We start from the raw sequence: 18,790 nt of genomic DNA, 5'->3' as shown, positions 1-18,790 counted from the left end.
GGAGCCATCATGGGAAATCCCCTAGCTACCACCTGAGCTGGAACAAGGGCTGTACCAGGTTAAAGGATTGTGCCCAGACTATGAAGGTATCTAGTCTATGAAAGAAACTTATTGAAACATCTCTGAGGGTGAGATTTTATCTGTGTTCAGTTTTATTACTGTATTAGACTTAAATTTGCATGTTTTACTTGGTAATTCACTTTGTTCTGTCTGTTACTACTTGGAACCACTTAAATCCTACTTTCTGTTTTTAATAAAATCACTTTTTACTTATTAATTAACCTAGAGTATGTATTAATACCTGGGAGGGGGCAAACAGCTGTGCATATCTCTCTGTTATAGAGGGCGAACAATTTATGAGTTTACCCTGTATAAAGCGTATACAGGATAAAATGGATTTATTTGGGGTTTAGACCCATTGGGAGTTGGGCATCTGAGTGTTAAAGACAGGAACATTTCTGTAAGTTGCTTTCAGTTAAGATTGCAGCTTTGGGGCACATGGTTCAGACCCTGGGTCTGTGTTGGAGCAGACTGGCGAGTCTGGCTCAACAAGACAGGGTGCTAGAGTCCTAAGCAGCCAGGGCAGGAAAGCAGGAGCAGAAGTAATCTTGGCACATCAGTTAGCAGTTCCCAAGGGGGTTTCTGTGATCCAACCCGTCAGAGTCCATGAAAGAGATGTTTGAAAAGTAGAGAGTACACAGTGCCTGGACAATATACTGTATGAAATATAACAATATTGAGCAATAGTGGAAAATATTCCAGCATGCATAGTGGTTTAGAATTAAGCTACATTAACTATTTTCAGTGACCACATCACTATCCATAGTCCTTTGTGACTATATCTTACAGTAAATACACTATTTCTACTCAACACAAATTAGCACCTGGAAGCACAGACATTTTTATCAACCTTTGGAAGACTTCAGTTTACAATTTACATTCACTTGTCCAGTGAGGAAATAGAAAAGTGACCAGAGCATGTGATTGGTTGTTATCACAGAGGTGAGCCAACCTATAGAGTATAGGAAATGAACTGACGGCTACAATGGACACTGCAAAAGTGAAGTGTTCAGAAAGTGACTTACTGATCTCGTTTCTCCAAGTGGCCATAACACAGCCCTGAATGAGCTATTTATTGCTCCCTTTCCAGTTTCTGCTACAGTATATCATCTATTCGGTAGAAGGATGTTCAACGCTTTGTTAAATCCAGTAGGAAAAATAGGTCATTGGTGCCAGAAAGATAGATAATTAGAATGCCCTGAGGCTCATTCTCAACACGGTGAATGTTATTTCTATTCTTGCCTTCCTATTTGTTTCTTCTTGATCACTTGTCAGTTTTATATACAGCACTATCAGGAGCTTGGCTCATTCATACGTAACTAATTTATTGAATTATTGTATTACTGAAAGTGGAGAGATGCTGTACCCCTTCTGTCCAGTAAAGAATGGGAGCTCCCTGTACCTACTTCTACGATCAAGAGGAGAAAAATGAAATAAAAAAATATTGGATGGGGATGGGGGGGGGGCGTTTAAAAGCCAAGACGTGGTACCAGGTTCTCTTATGCAGAATATCCTTTGCAACATCCTCCAGAATAATATATTTTAAAGTAAGATATGCAGTGGGAGGGCTGGGAGAGGAGATAACTTTGTTCATGTAAATCCTGCTGGAAAGCACATATCACTGAAGAAAACAGGGCTAGGGGCCAGAAAAATATATTACTTTAAATTTTCTTTTGATTGAATTGCTCACACTCCTCTAACTTGTTTCTATTCCTGTTAGTATGCTGAATTTGAAGGTGCCTGTGATGGAGCATCTGCCCCACACTGGTCTATAAGGGGTAATAGAGCCCTAGGGAGGCTGCAAATTAGAGAGGGGCTACAAGGCTACAAGAAGCAGCCAATCAGGGCCAGGCAGGCCCATATAAGAAGGGCTGCAAAGCACAGCAGCTTCAGTTACTCCCTGGCACTTGAGGAGGGAGGACTGGCTGCCTTGCAGAAGGAAGAAAGCTAGCACCTTGGACAGAGCAGTGCTGGGCAGGATCAGGGGGAGTGAGAGCAAGCTCCTGGCTGACAAAGACTGGCATGCTAAGGCCCCAAGATAAGAGTGGAGAAGGTGCTGGGTCTGCAGGGAAGTGGCCCAGGAAAGTAGACTGAGAGGTTGGAGGGGATGCAGTATGTGACTGCCATCTACAGGGTTCCTGGGCTAGGACCCGACATAGTGGGTGGGCCCAAGTCCCTCCATCACCACTGAGGAAGTGGCTGGACCATTGAATTGCAGTACTGTCCCCTGGAAGGGGGAGCACAGAGAATGGCACAGCCAGAGGGCTGTGCCCTGAAGAGGATGCTGTGGTCCTTGGAGTGACACGAGTCCAGGAGCAGAAGTGACAGTGGGTGAGACACTGCTGAGAGATGGCATACTGAGGCATACTGACTGTGGAGCTGATCCACAAGATGACCAGCAGGAGGAGCTAGCATGGTAAGTCTCACCCCATCACAGTGCCTTATTAATGTTTGGTCAACACATCTTACGTTTTTTCTTAAGACACACAGCAGATTTTTCTGCTGCAATCCTGCCACTTTGTGCTGCAATGCCAGCAGACTCATTCATAGAGCTGGAGCATCTAGTCCCATGAGCATCCCGGTGCAAGAAGGATCCTCTAGTGACACAGATCTGCTGTAGAGACTCCATGCCACTACCTCTCCCTGATACTGGCACATGGGTGTTTCTGAGGACATCCTCTATATCCTGCTGCTCCCCAGCTGTGGTGCCAACAACTTCTACCATCAGCTAATAAATAAAACTGCTGTATCCTTTGCCCAGGGGACCAGCCCCTCAGCCTACATACAGCAGCCCAAAGATCAGCAATGCAAAGGCAGACTCCCCTCTGCCCCCACCACGACCACTGACCTACAATCTACACTGGCTGCACTTCCCAGGATCTGCTGTAATGTATTAAAATTGCAGCAGTCTTCATTAAAGGTAATGATACTCAATGCAATTAATAACCAGAGAGAAGGAACACAAGCCAAAATAAGGAAAGAACAGGTTAAAGAATATTTAGATGTATTCAAGTCTGCAGGGCCTGATGAAATTAATCCTAGCCGAAGCAATCTTGGAACCGTTAGCAACTATCTTCACCTGACCTCCAGCAGCTCATGAAGTCCCAGAGGACCCGAGAAGGGAAAACCTAGTACCAATTTTTCAAAAGGGAAACACAGAGGACTCAGAGAATCAGAGGTGCCAACTTACCAAGTTCACGGGGGGTGCTCGACCTCCCCTGCCCACCCTGCTCCATCTCAGGCCCCGCCCTAACTCCACTCCTCCCCCAAGCCCTTGCTCCTGCCCTGCTTCTTTCTGCCCCATTCCACCCCCTCTCCCCAAGCACCCCCTGCTCCCGCTCCTCCCCTCCCCACCAGCACCTCCTGCATGCCACTGAACAGCTGAGCGCGGCGGGGGGAGGAGCTGATTGGCAGGGCCCACCAGTGGGCAGGAGAGCTGGGGAGGGGGAGGAGCTGATCCGCGGGGCTGCTGGTGGGTGCTGGAACCCACTATTTTTTCCCCATGGGTGCTCCAGCCCTGGAGCATCCACAGAGTTGGTGCCTATGTGGGAAATTATAGACCAGTCAGCCTAACTCTGATATCTGGAATGATACTGGAACAACTTATTACAAATCATTTTCTAAGCACCTAGAGGATAATAGGATTATAAGGAATAGCCAGTATGGATTTGTCAAGAACAAATCATACCAAACCAACCTAATTTTGCTCTTTCACAGGGTTACTGGCCTAGTGGACAAAGGGGGAAAACAGCGGACATGATATATCTTGATTTTTAGTAAGGCATCTGACGTAGTCCCACATGACATTCTCATAAGCAAACTAGGGAAATGTGGTCTAGATTAAATTACTGTAAGGTGGGTATAAAACTGGTTGAAAGATCGTAGTCAGAGTAGTTATCAATGGTTCAATGTCAAACTGGAAGAGCATATCTTGTGGGGTTTCCCAGGGGTCAGTCCTGGTTCTGGTACTAGTCAATATTTTCATTAATGACTTGGATAATGGGATGGAAAATATGCTGATAAATTTTGCAAATAACATCAAGTGAGGTGAGGATTAGATTTGGAGGACAGGATTAGAATTCAAAAGGACCTTGACAAATTGGAGAATTGGTCTGAATTTAACAAGATGAAAGTCATTAAAGTGCAAAGTACTTCACTTAGGAAGGAAAAATCAAATTCACAATTACAAAATGGGGAGTAACTGGCTAGGCAGTAGTATTGCTGAAAAGGATGTGGCAATTATCCTGGATCACAAATTGAATGTAAGTGAACAACGGGCCACCTCTTTTGTTGCCACTGGAGAGCTACCTGTCGGCATCTCCCAAACTCACAACATATTTCAATAGCAACCGTATAGCAAAATCTCATAACTTCGTGCACACTAATGATGTACACATTTTGACAGAACAATGTGTTTCAGCCGATCATGACCTTTCATATGGTATCTTACATGGCATGCTTTGTATGAGATATCACAGCCATATACAAATGATGATTATGGGGATTACAGGGTGCTATTTTGAGGTCCGGTACATCACAGTGATGCAGTTGCAAAAAAGGCTAATATCAATCTGGGGTGTATTAACAGGAATGTTGTATGCAATACCCAGGAGATAACTATGCTGCTCTACTCGGCACTGGTGAGGCCTAGCTGGAGTACCCTGTCCAATTCTGGGCACCGCACTTTAGGAAAGATGTGGACAAATTGGAGGGAGTCCAGAGGAGAGCAACAAAAATGATAAAAGGTTTAGAAAACCTGACCTATGAGGAAAGGTTAAGAAACTGGGCATGTTGAGAAAAGCAGACTGAGGGGGGACCTGATAAATGTCTTCAAATATGTTAAGGGCTGTTATAAAGAGGACAAGAAGTAATAGGTTTAATCTGCAGCAAGGAACACTTATGGTTAGGAAAACTTTCTAATAATTAACCTAAGGATAATATCATGGGGTCTATATACCCCAGGCTGGTTTAGCAGCCAGAGGGTTAACAAAGCAACTGTCTGCCTGCTCAGCCAGAGCTGATTGGCAGCGCCACAGCAGCTGTGGGGATAAAAGGGCTGTAAGTAGGTGGGTGGGTTGGCTGTCAGAGGGATTGTGGAGAGAGGACTTTTCCAGCAGACTAGGGAGAAGCTGCCAGACGAACCAGCCCACCAAAGAGGGAGAAGCAGGAAAAGACTACAGAGGTAGGCAAAAAGAACAGGAGTACTTGTGGCACCTTAGAGACTAACAAATTTATTTGAACATAAGCTTTCGTGGGCTACAGTCCACTTCACCAGATGCAAAGAATGGAACATACAGTAAGAAGATATATATCTATATACAGAGAACATGAAAAAGTGGGGGGGAGACAGGGACCTTGTGTTCCTTACCTGTTACTTAACAGCACCTATAGATTGTTAACACTGAGATCATCTTCCAAATGTGTTTTTCCTATTTATGCTATTTGTTTGTCTTGCGTTTCTTACAACTTGGATTCTGAAATTGAACTTTTGAGATATGCTTTTATTTTTAATCAGTTTCTATAAAATGTCACTTTTGGTTTCTCAGACACTAAATTCCCAAACCAAATACCTAACTATCTATGTGTCTGTGGTTGGATTGGTGTACTTCTCTACAACTGCCTCCTTAGAGTGGTGAGGGGAAAAAGGCGGCGGGGGGGAGGGGCTGCAGCCCCAAAGCAGAATGATAAATGCAATGACTGCAGTTCTCCCTTAAGCAGGCCTTTGAGCTCCCAGTCTCTCTCCTCCATTCTTTTGCCTCCAACTGGCTGTCTTCCACAGTTGGTGGGGATTCTTCTATGGCCCTGGCTCAGTGCTCACTTCCAATTCCATCAGGCCCCTCTTTCAGCAGCTTCCCTACAGGCCTACTGTCAACCTTTTGTCCTCTAGCTTTGGGGTACACCCAGAACATGTGGAGGAGTTTGCTAGGCAGGAAAACTAGGCTGCCTATCTTCCAGGCAGTCCAGAAATCATCATCATACCTAAACAAAGGCAGTGTTGTATTTTAACAGGGGGTCCCACAAAGATGTTCTCCCCCTGCCCTTAGCCTGTGATAAATACTGTATGCCAGAGATTAACATATTAGAGGGGATAGAGGAGAGACTGAGGAGACTCATCATTTTCCTCTGTGATGGAGGGATGCAGCATCTGGCTACAGCCATGATATGCAAAGTATTTTTTATTTATGCTGTTTTTAACAGCAACAAACACTTATTTGATCAGGCCCCCCTTCTTTGTGTCTGTAGTCATTTACCTCTCCCCCCCCCCCCCCATACATGTACCACCACCCAGCTGTGAAGGCAGAGCAGAGAGCAGCAGCTTCTGGTTGGGCACCCAGCTCTGAAGGCAGTGCCACACCAGCACAGCACAGAAGTAAGGGTGCCAATGTGAAAAGTGATATTTGTCAATATCACTTTTCACAGCAGGCTTAGTGCCCCATTGCCACCCTTACTTGTGCTGCTGCTGCCACCCCAGGGCTGACAGCCAGCGCCCCGCAGCCTCCTGGTGAGGGATTTGGTGGGAGGGAAGGAGAGCCAGGCTGCTTCCCCCTGAGCAATTGGGGCAGGGGGAGAGCCCGTGTCCAGGTGGTGGGGCTTGGGCTGTCAGCCCCAGGGTGGCGGGTCTCCAGCTGTTCCCTTTATTCCTGCCTTCTGGATACGCATGGCCCTTCTGCACGAGCCCCAGCCACCTGGGGCTGACAGAGCTCTTAATTAACCAAACAAAAAACCACATAGCTTGCACCTCCCTTGACCTATTCCTGCACCTTTCTTGGGATGCCCGCCCCATGGCTTGAGAACCACTGCTTTAGGTAGACCTTTTACACAGCCTGTAAGGAAGCGACCATTAACAACTGAAGAAAAATTCTTCTGCCACTGATTCCCTAGTTCAGGACATCTAGGGAGACCTCTAGTCAAAGCTGTGGAATCCCTGTTTATTCCTACTGCACCATTAAAGGCAAAGGGCTACTACAATTATCCCTTGAAGTCTAAAACTAAACCATCCTGTCTGTCCAGAGCAGTACCAACAAATCACAGGGCCTCTCACTAGGCCCCAGCAAATTTTACTGGACGGCTGCAATTTTTCCTCGGGTCCTGGACCCATTCCACCACTAACAGATGGACCCTAAAACTTATCTGTGACACAACTGAGTCTTTCTCTCAACCCTGTTGTGCATATTACATAATTCTTACCTTCCCACTGGTGAACAGACAGGTGTGGAATAGTGTCCCAGGATGCAAGTCCCATAGCTTGGGACTTACTCAGCTGGGCAAAGCATTTAAAAAAGTACTGCAGAGAGCAATGATGGTCTGGATGATCTAAAAAATTGCAATTTTCTTTCTAAAAACAATTAAAACCACAATCTGACTAGATAGTTGAGATCCTCCATCCTTGGAAAGGCACAGGAAAGGACTCCTTTAAACAGGGGTGGAAAAGGTTAAAAGACAAACGTCAGTGAGATTTTTTTTGTTTTAATATTACTTAATCACTATTTCACAATTCAACTTTACCCCTTTCTGCTCTGTAGAGAGAGATCAGCCCAAGTTATCTCCCTAACAGCAAAGGGAGGAGGGGAATTGTTTTTTCTCCCTTCCCTCCCCTCCAATACTAGTATACAAAAACTTTCAAGACAAATGTAAAAACAGTGTAACCTATAATATGCTGTATAAATAAAAGTAAAGGAAAGGTGGCCTTTAGTTTTCCTTGTCCATGAACTTGCCTGTGGTCAGTACCTTCTCTTTGCAGCTTCCTGGCTGATTACTGGTCTTTGCACATAGACACTGAAAAAGCAGAATACTGTTGTCATTGGCTAGTTGGCTACCAACCAAGACAGTGAAGTAATTTTATACCTGTAATCCAAGAACAAATTGCTGAACTTAAACCAAATCGGAAATGTACTGGAAAAAATGGTCATTGCGCAATATACCAAGCAAAATAAATGTAGGGCCAGATTTTTAAAACTTGCAGGTGCAGTCATTTGTGAGCAGAAAAGGAGGCCTGGTAAAAGCTGGGCTGAAAATCAGGCCCTGAATCTTTACAATAGGGTCTATCCCTTTAATGAGAGAAGAGACTGAGAGCAGTAGAAGCTAGTAGCTGGCCAGTGGCCATCTGTAAAGTATTTTAGAACTCTGAAGCACATAAGAGAGATTAATGCATCTGCCAGAATACAATGTACAGTAGATCCTCTGAGATTTTACATCTATGGCCTTTAATGGAATATTTCTTTTAAATAGTACATAATTTGATTAACAGGAACAAATGAAATTCTACCTGATTGAAACAAAATTTACTTTATTGCTCAGAGAAATAATCTAAAATATAAAAGAAAGATCTGTCTCAGAATCTCATTTTGAAAAAACTGTATTCTAAAAGAAAGCAAACAATATATTCTTCACTTTAAGCAGAGATTTGTAAATATAGGTGGTTGGTCTGGTTAAATACAAAGTGCTGCCTTAAACGTAAGTGGGCCTGGGCCATATACCCTAGATGCACTGAGATATGATAAAATTCCTTTACCATGGCCTATGGCAACCCAAATGTATGTTTGTTTTGTTTTTCAGCAAAAAACTGAACTCTTCAAGGGCATTTGTTACACTAAACCATTTATAACATGATAGTTTATAAGGTATTAAACATACAGAGGATGGTGGTGGTGTCAAACTAAGTACCTTCAATTATATGGCCTCTTCTACACAGGTTTATTGAAGTGTGATGGAGTTTTAACACAGTTTGATTGGGCTAATGTAGTCAGGGCTACATATTAGAAGAACTTCCTTCACTTTCCTACACAAGTTCTTACTGATCAGTACAAAACACCTTCCGCCATCACTACAGGTACCGACTTTCCAAAGCGCCAGGGGGTGTTCGACCCCTGGCTCTGTCCCAGGTCCTGTCCCCACTCCACCCCTTCCCCCAGGGCCTTGCCCCCACCCCACCTTTTTCTGCCCCCCCCACCTCTTCCTGCCCAGTTCCATCCCCTCCCTGAGTGCGCTGCATCCTTGCTCCTCAACCATCCCTCCCAGCCTCCTGCATGCCATGAAAGAGCTGTTCATGGCGGGCAGGAGGCACTGTGAGGGAGGGTGTGGTGTTGATCTGTGGGGCTCACTGGCGGGTGGGAGGCACTAGGGGGTGGAAGGGAGCTGATATGGGAGCACCCGCCATTTTTTCCCTGTGGTTGTTCCAACCCTGGAGCACCCATGGAGTCTGCACCTATGCCCATCATGTTGATTTAAAACACTCCCTTGCCCCAGCATTTCCTAGTAAACAGTGGAGGAGTGAAGAGGATCTTACGACATAGCTTCTCTCCTCTTTTCTCCACAACCCAGAACAGAGAGCCATGGGGATCTTCAGAGCACTCTCCCCTGCCATGGTTGGGGGAATCTGAATCTATCTGGGACCATCATTGTAGTTCCTTACCCCTGTGAGTGTGGAATTTAAACTCCCCCAGGAATGGCGGGGGTGGTGGTGGTTAGCAGAGATCTGTGGCACCCCAACTCCCTTCCCCCTTGGCCTGAGGAGGGCAGAGGTGTGGAATTTATTTTTTCCTCTCCTCTCCTCAGACCTAGGGAGGGCAGTGATGTGCGCCTCCCCCCCTCCACCCCCCCGCCATGGTAAAAAACAGCACCCTTCCTTCTCTTCTGGCTGGGGCCAGGCAGCAGCAACAGCAGAATTGCTTCAAGCCTGAGCAGGCTGCAGTTTAGTCCTGTCCTCTGATAATAGCCTTTGCACAAGTGTTCCTCTTGCTGCTTTAAGGATACATTTCATTTGGTACTGGTGAAGGAGGCAGAGTGGAGTTCCCCTCATTTGAAGTTCTTCTTTTAGTAGCATGCTTTTTTCCTTTAAGTATCCTATGGCAGGGGTCCTTTGTTTAAGGCAACTGCATGATGCCAGTAAATTATGGCAGTTACACATACTGTACTCTGAAGTTTTCTGTTGTCTTACAAAATGTAGGTCGAATTTATTACCTTAATTTCCTCCCTGCTGTGATGCAGGGCTTGACAATGTTGGTTAGTTGACTTAGCCAAATAAAACAAAAGACCGACAGCAACATTTTAAAAGTATGGCATCCTTGAATCCCAGATGAATCTTGTGAGTTGTCAAGGCAGTGAAGAACTCTTCATGTTTTTGAGGTGCAGAGAGCCCCACTGCTCACTATATGTTTCTGTGGCCTGCATCAGGATGGTATTGCCAACTCAGGATTTTTTCCAGGAGTGACATGATTTTGGCTGGGGCTGAAGCCTGTCTCAATGATGTGCTCCAGCCTTCTAGTGAATTTTAGCCCTCTGGTTGGCTGCCCATCCCAGTGGCCCTTATCAGAATAAAGAAAACAATATTATAGCTAAAACTTTTCTCTCTGGCTTCACTATCGAGCAACTTAGAACTGACCTCAGCCCTGTCCTGTACGGCTTATAGATTTAAAGAAATAGTACAGATCTTCACAAGCTAGTTGTTCTCTCAGGCAAACCACATAGTTAGTACCAATGTGGGGCCCTGATCACTGAGTAGACAAGTTTCCACACACTGGAGAGGACCAGGGGTTATGAAGGGAATGTAGGGTATGTCTACACTGCAATTAGACACATGCAGCTGGCCTGTGCCAGCTAACTCAGGTTCATGGCAAGGGGCTGTTTTAATTGTAGTGTAGACATTTGGGCTTGGGACTCTGTGAGGTGGGAGGGTCCCAGAGCCCAGGCTGCAGCCCACGCTCAAAGATCTACATTGCAGTTAAACAGCCCCTTAGCCCAAGACCTGGGAGCCCAAGTCAGCTGGCATGGGCCAGCCATGGGTTTTAATTGCAGGGTAGAGGATCTTGCGACATAGCTTCTCTCCCATGGGGAGAACTTAGAGACCTCAGTTCAAATGTGGTTTGGGTCACAAATGAACTAAACTAGTTTTCCAAATTCGCTTGGGTCCTTGGGCATATTGCAGTCCCTCAGGGTTTGCACAGCTACCTATAATTCCTCAAAACAGGCCTGATGACGGAACAGAAGCAGAGACTGTGTGGTGTTTTTCTGACGTGAACAACTGCGGACCATGATGACCCTGAATCAGAAAGAGACTGTCTTGGGAATTTCTAAAGCACCATCACTGTAGTATATAGGGTCTAAACAAGACTGCAAACTCATTTCCCCTGTATAAACACTCTCAGCAGGTCACAGGGTTCGTACAGGAAGCTTTCTTTTGATTCTTATGCTGTATAAAATGGGATGTGAATTGCCAATGACACACATGAAAAATAGTCTTGATGTGTGCCTAATATAGGTGTTGGAGCAAGGTCTCCTACTGTGTTAGACTCTTGCAGTTAGAAACCCAGCATGAGAAACCTGTTGGCATTTGGCATGCAATGTAACTATTGATCTGTTTGAGTGGAAAAAGAGAACTGTAGGATTGTCTAGATCTAACAGTGTATTGAAAGCCTGATCTACTGATTTTATCTTTGCAACACAGGAAATGTCAAAACTTCCTTAGCCATTCCTGTTCATTGTCATAACAGTTTATGAAACATCTGCTGGGATTGCTAGGGTCATGTTAAGTGCTATTTTATCACTAAAACAGGTAACAAATGGATGTAATTAAATGCTATTGCATACTGTAACTTCACAGCAGCTGATCTGGAAGCTCTATTTTTTTCTGTATATGAAGTACTTCATTGATTCTCATTATATACTGTTATGCTCTTGCAAAGAGATTTCCATGGCCATCCAAGCGTCTTGTGGGTGGCTTTTCTCATTTAACATGCATAGTGCTGTTTGTGAATCGCTGTAAAAATGATATAGGTTTATATAATTACAAATAGCATCATTCTGCCTGTGAATTACATGAGCATTAGTATTTATTTCTGGTGTTGTGGTGCTGTGAGTTTGATTTTTGGGGAATGTATTTTCCCAATATCTTTGAATATTTTGCTGTGACACTTTCAATAGTCTCACCTACAGTATCATGTACCGAGGGAAAACCTGTTAAAGAAATATTTTTTCCCCCTACTCTATAGAGATGTTGCTTTTTTGTGTCAGCTTCAATCCAAGCATTGTCAGATGGGGCTTTGATATTGTTCCACAGAACAGTGCACAAATAAGAAATCACACACCAGGGAATGCAAAAGTTAAGGTTATATATACAATCTTAACTCTTCATAATGCAGCTGCACTAGAAGGCATACAGCCTTTATTTATATGGCTGCATACTGCTTCTCAAATGTTTTTAGCCCCTTGGCTGATCCCTTATACACCTTTCAAAAGCTGCAAGAGGCTTTCCTCAGCCCCTTCACTCCTTAAAAGGTTGGCAGGAACCCTTTTCTCCAGCCAATTTGCAGTAATATTTTTTTGACCAAACATTTGTGACCAACTAAGTTAGCTCCATGCATATCTGCAGTGCATCTTTGCTTCATTACCAGGGGCGGGGGGGAAGGAAACATGTAAAAAAACCTGATATTTCAAAACCTCATATACTGGTCAAATCAAAGCCTTGTTCTAGAGGAAATAGGTTATCTGTCTAACCAGGTTCTTGTATTGGTGCCCATCTCTATAGTATCTGATTACTGGGCACTGCTTCTCAACAAGGTCTATTTTAATGCTTACCCTCCAGCTGCTTATGTTATGAGGCTGTTCAAAACAGGTCACCAGAAATTTTTTATAATGGGAAAAGTGTGTGGGTTCTCTTCCTTCTCCCCTCCCCCATGTCAATTGCCATTCAAAGTGGTGTCAAGTTTCAAGATAAGGGTATCTGTATTTCCTCCTCTGTGGTCCCTCAAGGACACCCACTTAAAGGTTTTGGCTTCCAGACATCACTTCTTGGGTGCCAAGCTGGGAATGGGGGCAGGGGATGGATCACTTGGTGATTACCTGTTCTGATCATTCCCTCTGAACCATCTGGCATTGGCCACTGTCGGAAGATAGGATACTGGTCTAGATAGACCTTTGGTCTGACCTAGTAAGGCTGTTCTTATGATCCTCATCTCATGACTTTGGATTTTAAGTCTCTACAGTACCCTGCCATATACTGTGATCTTCCCAGCAAGCCAGACTGCCTAAAGGCCTGCATATGCACTTTGCTTTCTCTCCAAGGACTATGACCAATGTATTGCCTGCAGTTACGAGTTACCACACAGCTCCTTCTGAACAATCACATTTATAATTCAGGTGAAAGCATCACGGAACTTTTTACAATGATAGAAAGCTTACCAAAGGTTACCCCCAACTCCAGTCTAGGGCTCTGGTAGGTTTTACTCCTCCAGAACCCACAACTGGGTTTTCCCAGTGGTTACAAGTTCATCCATCTTACATCCAGAACAGAGACTGGGCTGGTCAGATGTTTCTTTATACAGCTTAGGCCTTTGATCTTGGCCTTCTGTAACAGGAAATCAGCAGACAGTGACCCTCTCCTTAGAGCAGTGGTTCCCAAACTTTAACAACCTGTGAACCCCTTTCACTAAAATGTGAAGTCTCGTGAACCCCCTCTTAAAAATGAATATTTCCAGGGATTTTCTCCTTTACCTGAGTATAAATGATAAAAGCCGTGATCTTGGAAATATAAAATTTGTTTTTGTGACATGTTTATTACCACACTATGTATTATTAATTATTATTTATCATTACAGTATTTTTATTGCATTATGAAAATGGCAACTCTTCCAAGATCTCACTTTCATAGCTTGTATCACTTTGAATAAGCCTGTTATAAGACAAGGCTCCTATGTTTCATCAAGGAGTATCAGATGTGAAACAGCATGAAGGTATTTAAGAAGCCAATTCAAAGAAGAAGAACAGGAGGACTTGTGGCACCTTAGAGACTAACAAATTTATTAGAGCATAAGCTTTCGTGGACTACAGCCCTTAGAGACTAACCTTAGAGACTAACAAATTTATTAGAGCATAAGCTTTCGTGGACTACAGCCCACTTCTTCGGATGCATATAGAATGGAACATATATTGAGGAGATATATATACACACATACAGAGAGCATAAACAGGTGGGAGTTGTCTTACCACCTCTGAGAGGCCAATTAATTAAGAGAAAAAAAACTTTTGAAGTGATAATCAAGCTAGTGGTAAGACAACTCCCACCTGTTTATGCTCTCTGTATGTGTGTATATATATCTCCTCAATATATGTTCCATTCTATATGCATCCGAAGAAGTGGGCTGTAGTCCACGAAAGCTTATGCTCTAATAAATTTGTTAGTCTCTAAGGTGCCACAAGTCCTCCTGTTCTTCTTTTTGCGGATACAGACTAACACGGCTGCTACTCTGAAACCAATTCAAAGAGTTCCTCCTACACAGGCATTCAGGTCTTGAGCAGTCCAGGCAAACACACGTTACAACAAAACTTAAACTTGTTCTTCATAATAATTTTAAAAACAATACTAGCTGCCTATTTAATTTTAAAAACAGCAAAAAATATCCACCTCCCTTTCCATTTCTTATAAGGAGTCTTGAAGGTTAAGTCTCCTCAGTGTCCCATGCTGCCCGGGGTCCCTAGGGACAGCTCTGTCCGCCATTAGGGAATTTTCCCCCAAGAACCCCCTGTAACATTTTGTGAACCCCCAGGGGTTCACAAACCCCAGTTTGGGAAACACTGCCTTAGAGCATAGCTTCAAAAGACTGAGTTTTTGCATAATCAGAGGTGGGGAATTTGCATTAACCTCTCCCTAGGAATTCTCCAGGAAATCCGCTTAACACTTATTGTCCCAAAAGTCTATACTTTCCTGGCACATTTTCAGTATAATCTTTTGAACTCCCAGGTGTCTCATCTATTTCATTTTGCCCCTAGAGAAGTTATATATAATCCTGGCCCACAATAATATGTAATCTTAGTATAATAAGGTCCTCCAAGGATATTGCAGGGAACTGTCATATCTGTGACAAGTGGCTGAGCCATTTTTGTTTAATGCTTTATTTAAAAAATTTCACCTTCAGGCACTGAGCAGATGTGAAAAATTTCAGCTCAAATGGGTGCAAGTTTGTCAGTTATGAATGAATGAAAACAGAGTTTTACAATGGAAACAATCTTGCAATCTCAACAATAAGCAATCTTTAGTGCTACTTTATGTTTATAGGTGCTTTACATACATTTTGGCTGTTTCATTGGGGACACCAGAAACTTTCTGATCATTGGGATTTATGATAATTGCAAGTACGCTTTGTATGCAGGATCCATGAGTCTTTGCATTTCAAACTCGGCTGGTCAGCTCCATTTGTTAAACACAGAGTCTGAAATCATATTTGGTTGTACATCATTGTAACTCCATTGACTTCTATTGAGAGTAATGAATCAAGTCTTTAGCAAGTTTGCTGGAATGCTAAAATGTATACAGTATAGCCACAAAGTACACAGCATAGCCATATGAGTATCATCATGATCCTGTATAGCACAGGTCCCCAAACTGTGGGGCATGGAGGAACATTCGGGGGGCATGGCTGGGGCCTGGGCCAACCCTTGGGGGTGGGGACTGCCATCCAGTTCTGCTCCCAGCTGCTGGCCCTGCGCCCGGGGCCCCGGCTCCAGGGGGGACATGGACTGTGGTAAGGGGGGCATGAGGTAAAAAGTTTGGGGGTCACTTCTGTATAGGATGTGCAAGTTTATTTCCAGGGCAACAGAAGGGTTGGTGTAGTACAAGAGCTATTTCAAAATATTTCTGCTACTTTACCCTTGCGTCAGAAGTTAATTCTGTATATCCTCACTGAGGTGCCTGTTCTGTGGTTGTCTAGAGGAACTGTATTTGGCTATTCTTTGGCACTTATTAAAATCAATAAGTGGAGTATAGACCACAGTGCTGCTAATCCCTGTGACTGGTATTAAAGTACTTTGACTTAAAAAAAATGATTTGCCCAATATGAAGATTACACCGAGTGGGACTAATATACTGTATTGCACAGTAATATGCAAATACTGTATAAATAGAGTATCTTGGGACAAGCCTCTGTAATTTAACAGGCTGGAAATGAGATTATAATGTTTGGAAGAAAGTGCAGTACTGAAGGGAAAGGCTCTAGCCCCCTCACCCTTTTGTTTAACTTGCTGCAGAGCAGTTGACTTCTGAGTGAGATGATTGATTAGAAGTGATTTTTCTCCAGGTGACATTTGCAATAATTACATGGTGCCTGGCTTACATGGTAGGTAATAATCAGCATGGCCTTCAAGAGACTTTGGAAAATGGCTCTAAAAATAATTTTCTGAACCCTTACTAAGGCCGTTCCAAGTACAGGAAATTAAGTAAGTATATATTCTGCATATAGGTAGGCTAGGAAGGATTAGACTTATCAGTAAATGTTGGTTAACCTTGATTTCACTGTACACACAGTGAAGGCGATGGGGGAATTCCATTGATGATCAAAAATTACAGATAGACAAAATAAGAAAAATCCTGCTTGAGAGCTTAGTTTAATTTAATGATATTTACTTAATAAATTTATTTTATTTTATTTATTTACTTCGTATGTTTTGACATGTGATGTTGACAATTTGTGTTTTAACTGTTATAAAGCTCTAACTTTTTGAATCTCAACATCTATTGTCATTAAACAATTATCTAACGCCAGCCCATAATTTTGCACAGCTGTTAAAATAGATATACATAGATATAAATTTTAAAAATTGCTTAAATAAACATGGATATTATCCATCAAAATTATTAAAAAAAATAGAACTTTGCCAAGCTTATATATAGGCTTACTTCTGTAGACCATTGAATAACCAGGATATACAGAGAACTAAGATGAGAAATGGAGAAATCAAGGTAAATTAAATGTTAAAATCCTGCAGGCTTACAACCCATGTTCCTTACTGGGCTGCTGTATACTGCTGTCCATACACACTGGAATAAACAAAATGGATGTTGAGTGTAGCTTCCCTGCTTCAGCCTTTAATATTGACTTAGATTGTATATGAATATTTTCCATTGTTCTGCACCTGTGACCCTGAAATCAATGTTTAACAAAGGTAAACTAAATGAATCAGAAAGGAAGCTGAATCTTACAGTAAATGAATGCAATGGATCCCTCAATGAGGAAGGAGAGGCTTGTGGGTAAATGTAGAAAGCTCTATCACATTTTGCCAATGCTGGAAAACAATGGATGTCTGTTTGAATGTCTTTGAGCTTGATCCTCCTCCACTGAAGCCAGTAGGAGTTCTGACATTAGTTTCAGTGGGAGCAGGATCAAGCCCTTGCTGAAATACAGGCAGAAAAAGAGAGGGTAATTTGTATAGAAGATACCTGCTTAATTGTGTAGCACACAGAAACCATACAAGACTGTAAAAGTCGGTGGAGCAGGCATTACATTCTCCCAGTGCAATGGAGCCCCAGGCCTGATGGGGGCCCTGGGCACTACTGCAATACAAATGATAGAATTATCAATGTTGCAAGCCTGAAATATTCTTGCACTTCTATATGAGATGCTTAAATTTATACTTTCCTATGATATCAAGTGGTGGTAAATATTAGGTTGTCATGAGACTGCATTCAGCTTTTGTTGGGTTAGAAGAATTACAAACCAAGGGCAAATGACCAGATATTTCACTTTTCACTTACTGGTTCATAGAAAGTAAAAATGGAGGTTCCTGTGTATGAATCTGTCTGACAGAGCCAGATTTTTAAAGTATGTAGGAATCTAAACATGAAAATAGGTGCCTAGTTGGCTCTTCAAAAGAGCCTAGGCGCCTAACTCCCACTGAAGTTATTTTGAAAAGAATCTAAGGCCACATTTTTAAAATCCTGTTAATCCAGCTGAACTACTGTCTTGGTCCTCGTTTTCACACTTCCTGGGTTGGCTAAGATCTACTCTTTTCCTAAACTCCAGAGTGGCAGGTTCTGGTCTCTGCTACTTCTGGGGATGGGACCTCATGGCCCAACCATTCTGATTGGCCTACATTTCCCCCCGCCCTCCCCTGGTGTGCAATCATGCTGCTTAGCAAGCCTGATAGACTTGGCACCTGCAAGCATTTTCCTCCAGGACCTGTGGTCAGTAGAGGATGGTCACTTACATGTTTCTGGAATACCGGACACTCTGGTGCTTCTGGGAATGCCAGGACCTTGCCCCTGCCAGTGTGACCTCAGACACATGGTGCATTCAAGGTCAGGCTGCATGAGGGTGGGATGCTTTTCAAAATAGTGCCTCCCATGCAGCGTGACCTTGCATACATCTTATGTGTGAGGTCATGCCACACAGGTGGTGCCACTTTCCAACCCTGCTGGTGTGACCTTCTGTGTGAGGCCACACTGGTGGGAGTGGAGCAGCGTATTCTTAAAGATGGTCTCCCCCATCCAATGTCAGACACAACTACGTCTGGTTTTGTCTGAATACTGGATAGGGGACAAACCCTAGAAAAACAGAACTGTCTGGTTTAATATTGGATGAGTGGCGTGCTTAGGTCAGTAAGAGTATGCAGTGGCACAGATAATAATGAGATGAACATTCCTCTTGAGCCCCTAGGGCAGGAGTCAGCAACCTTCAGCACATGACCCATCAGGGTAATCCACTGGTGGGCTGTGAGACACTTTATTTACAGGCACAGCCCCCAGCAGCTCCCAGTGGCCATCGTTCACCGTTCCCAGCCAATGGGAGCTGCGGGAAGCAGCTCGGGCTAGGGAGACATGACTTAGCCTGGGTGTCCCCCATTCTCCCTGGGCACCAAGTCACAACTTGCCTGCTGAAAGTCCCAGACTCCCAACCAATCTGTGTGAGTGTGTGCTGCATGTAGGATTGCCAACATTGTATTTCAAAAATAAGGGACTGTTTTC

General features: G+C 43.6%; 2 protein-coding genes across 2 annotated transcripts in view; both read left to right on the top strand.

Annotated features, from left to right (window-relative positions):
• The window catches only part of LOC101933747 (uncharacterized), a 159,511-nt gene that overhangs the window by 43,562 nt on the left and 97,159 nt on the right, over nt 1–18,790 (top strand). The gene's annotated exons all lie outside the window — the stretch shown is intronic.
• The window catches only part of NCALD (neurocalcin delta), a 226,808-nt gene continuing 213,155 nt past the window's right edge, over nt 5,138–18,790 (top strand). The window contains exon 1 of the mRNA XM_024109431.3: nt 5,138–5,242. The gene's annotated coding sequence lies outside the window, so the exon portion shown is untranslated. The remainder of the gene's footprint in view (nt 5,243–18,790) is intronic.

This window comes from Chrysemys picta, chromosome 2 (genome assembly GCF_011386835.1).
Source record: "Chrysemys picta bellii isolate R12L10 chromosome 2, ASM1138683v2, whole genome shotgun sequence".
In the NCBI taxonomy this organism is placed as follows: Eukaryota; Metazoa; Chordata; order Testudines; family Emydidae; genus Chrysemys; species Chrysemys picta.
The sequence above is the reverse complement of the archived record's forward strand: the minus strand, read 5'-3'. Positions and strand labels throughout refer to the sequence as shown.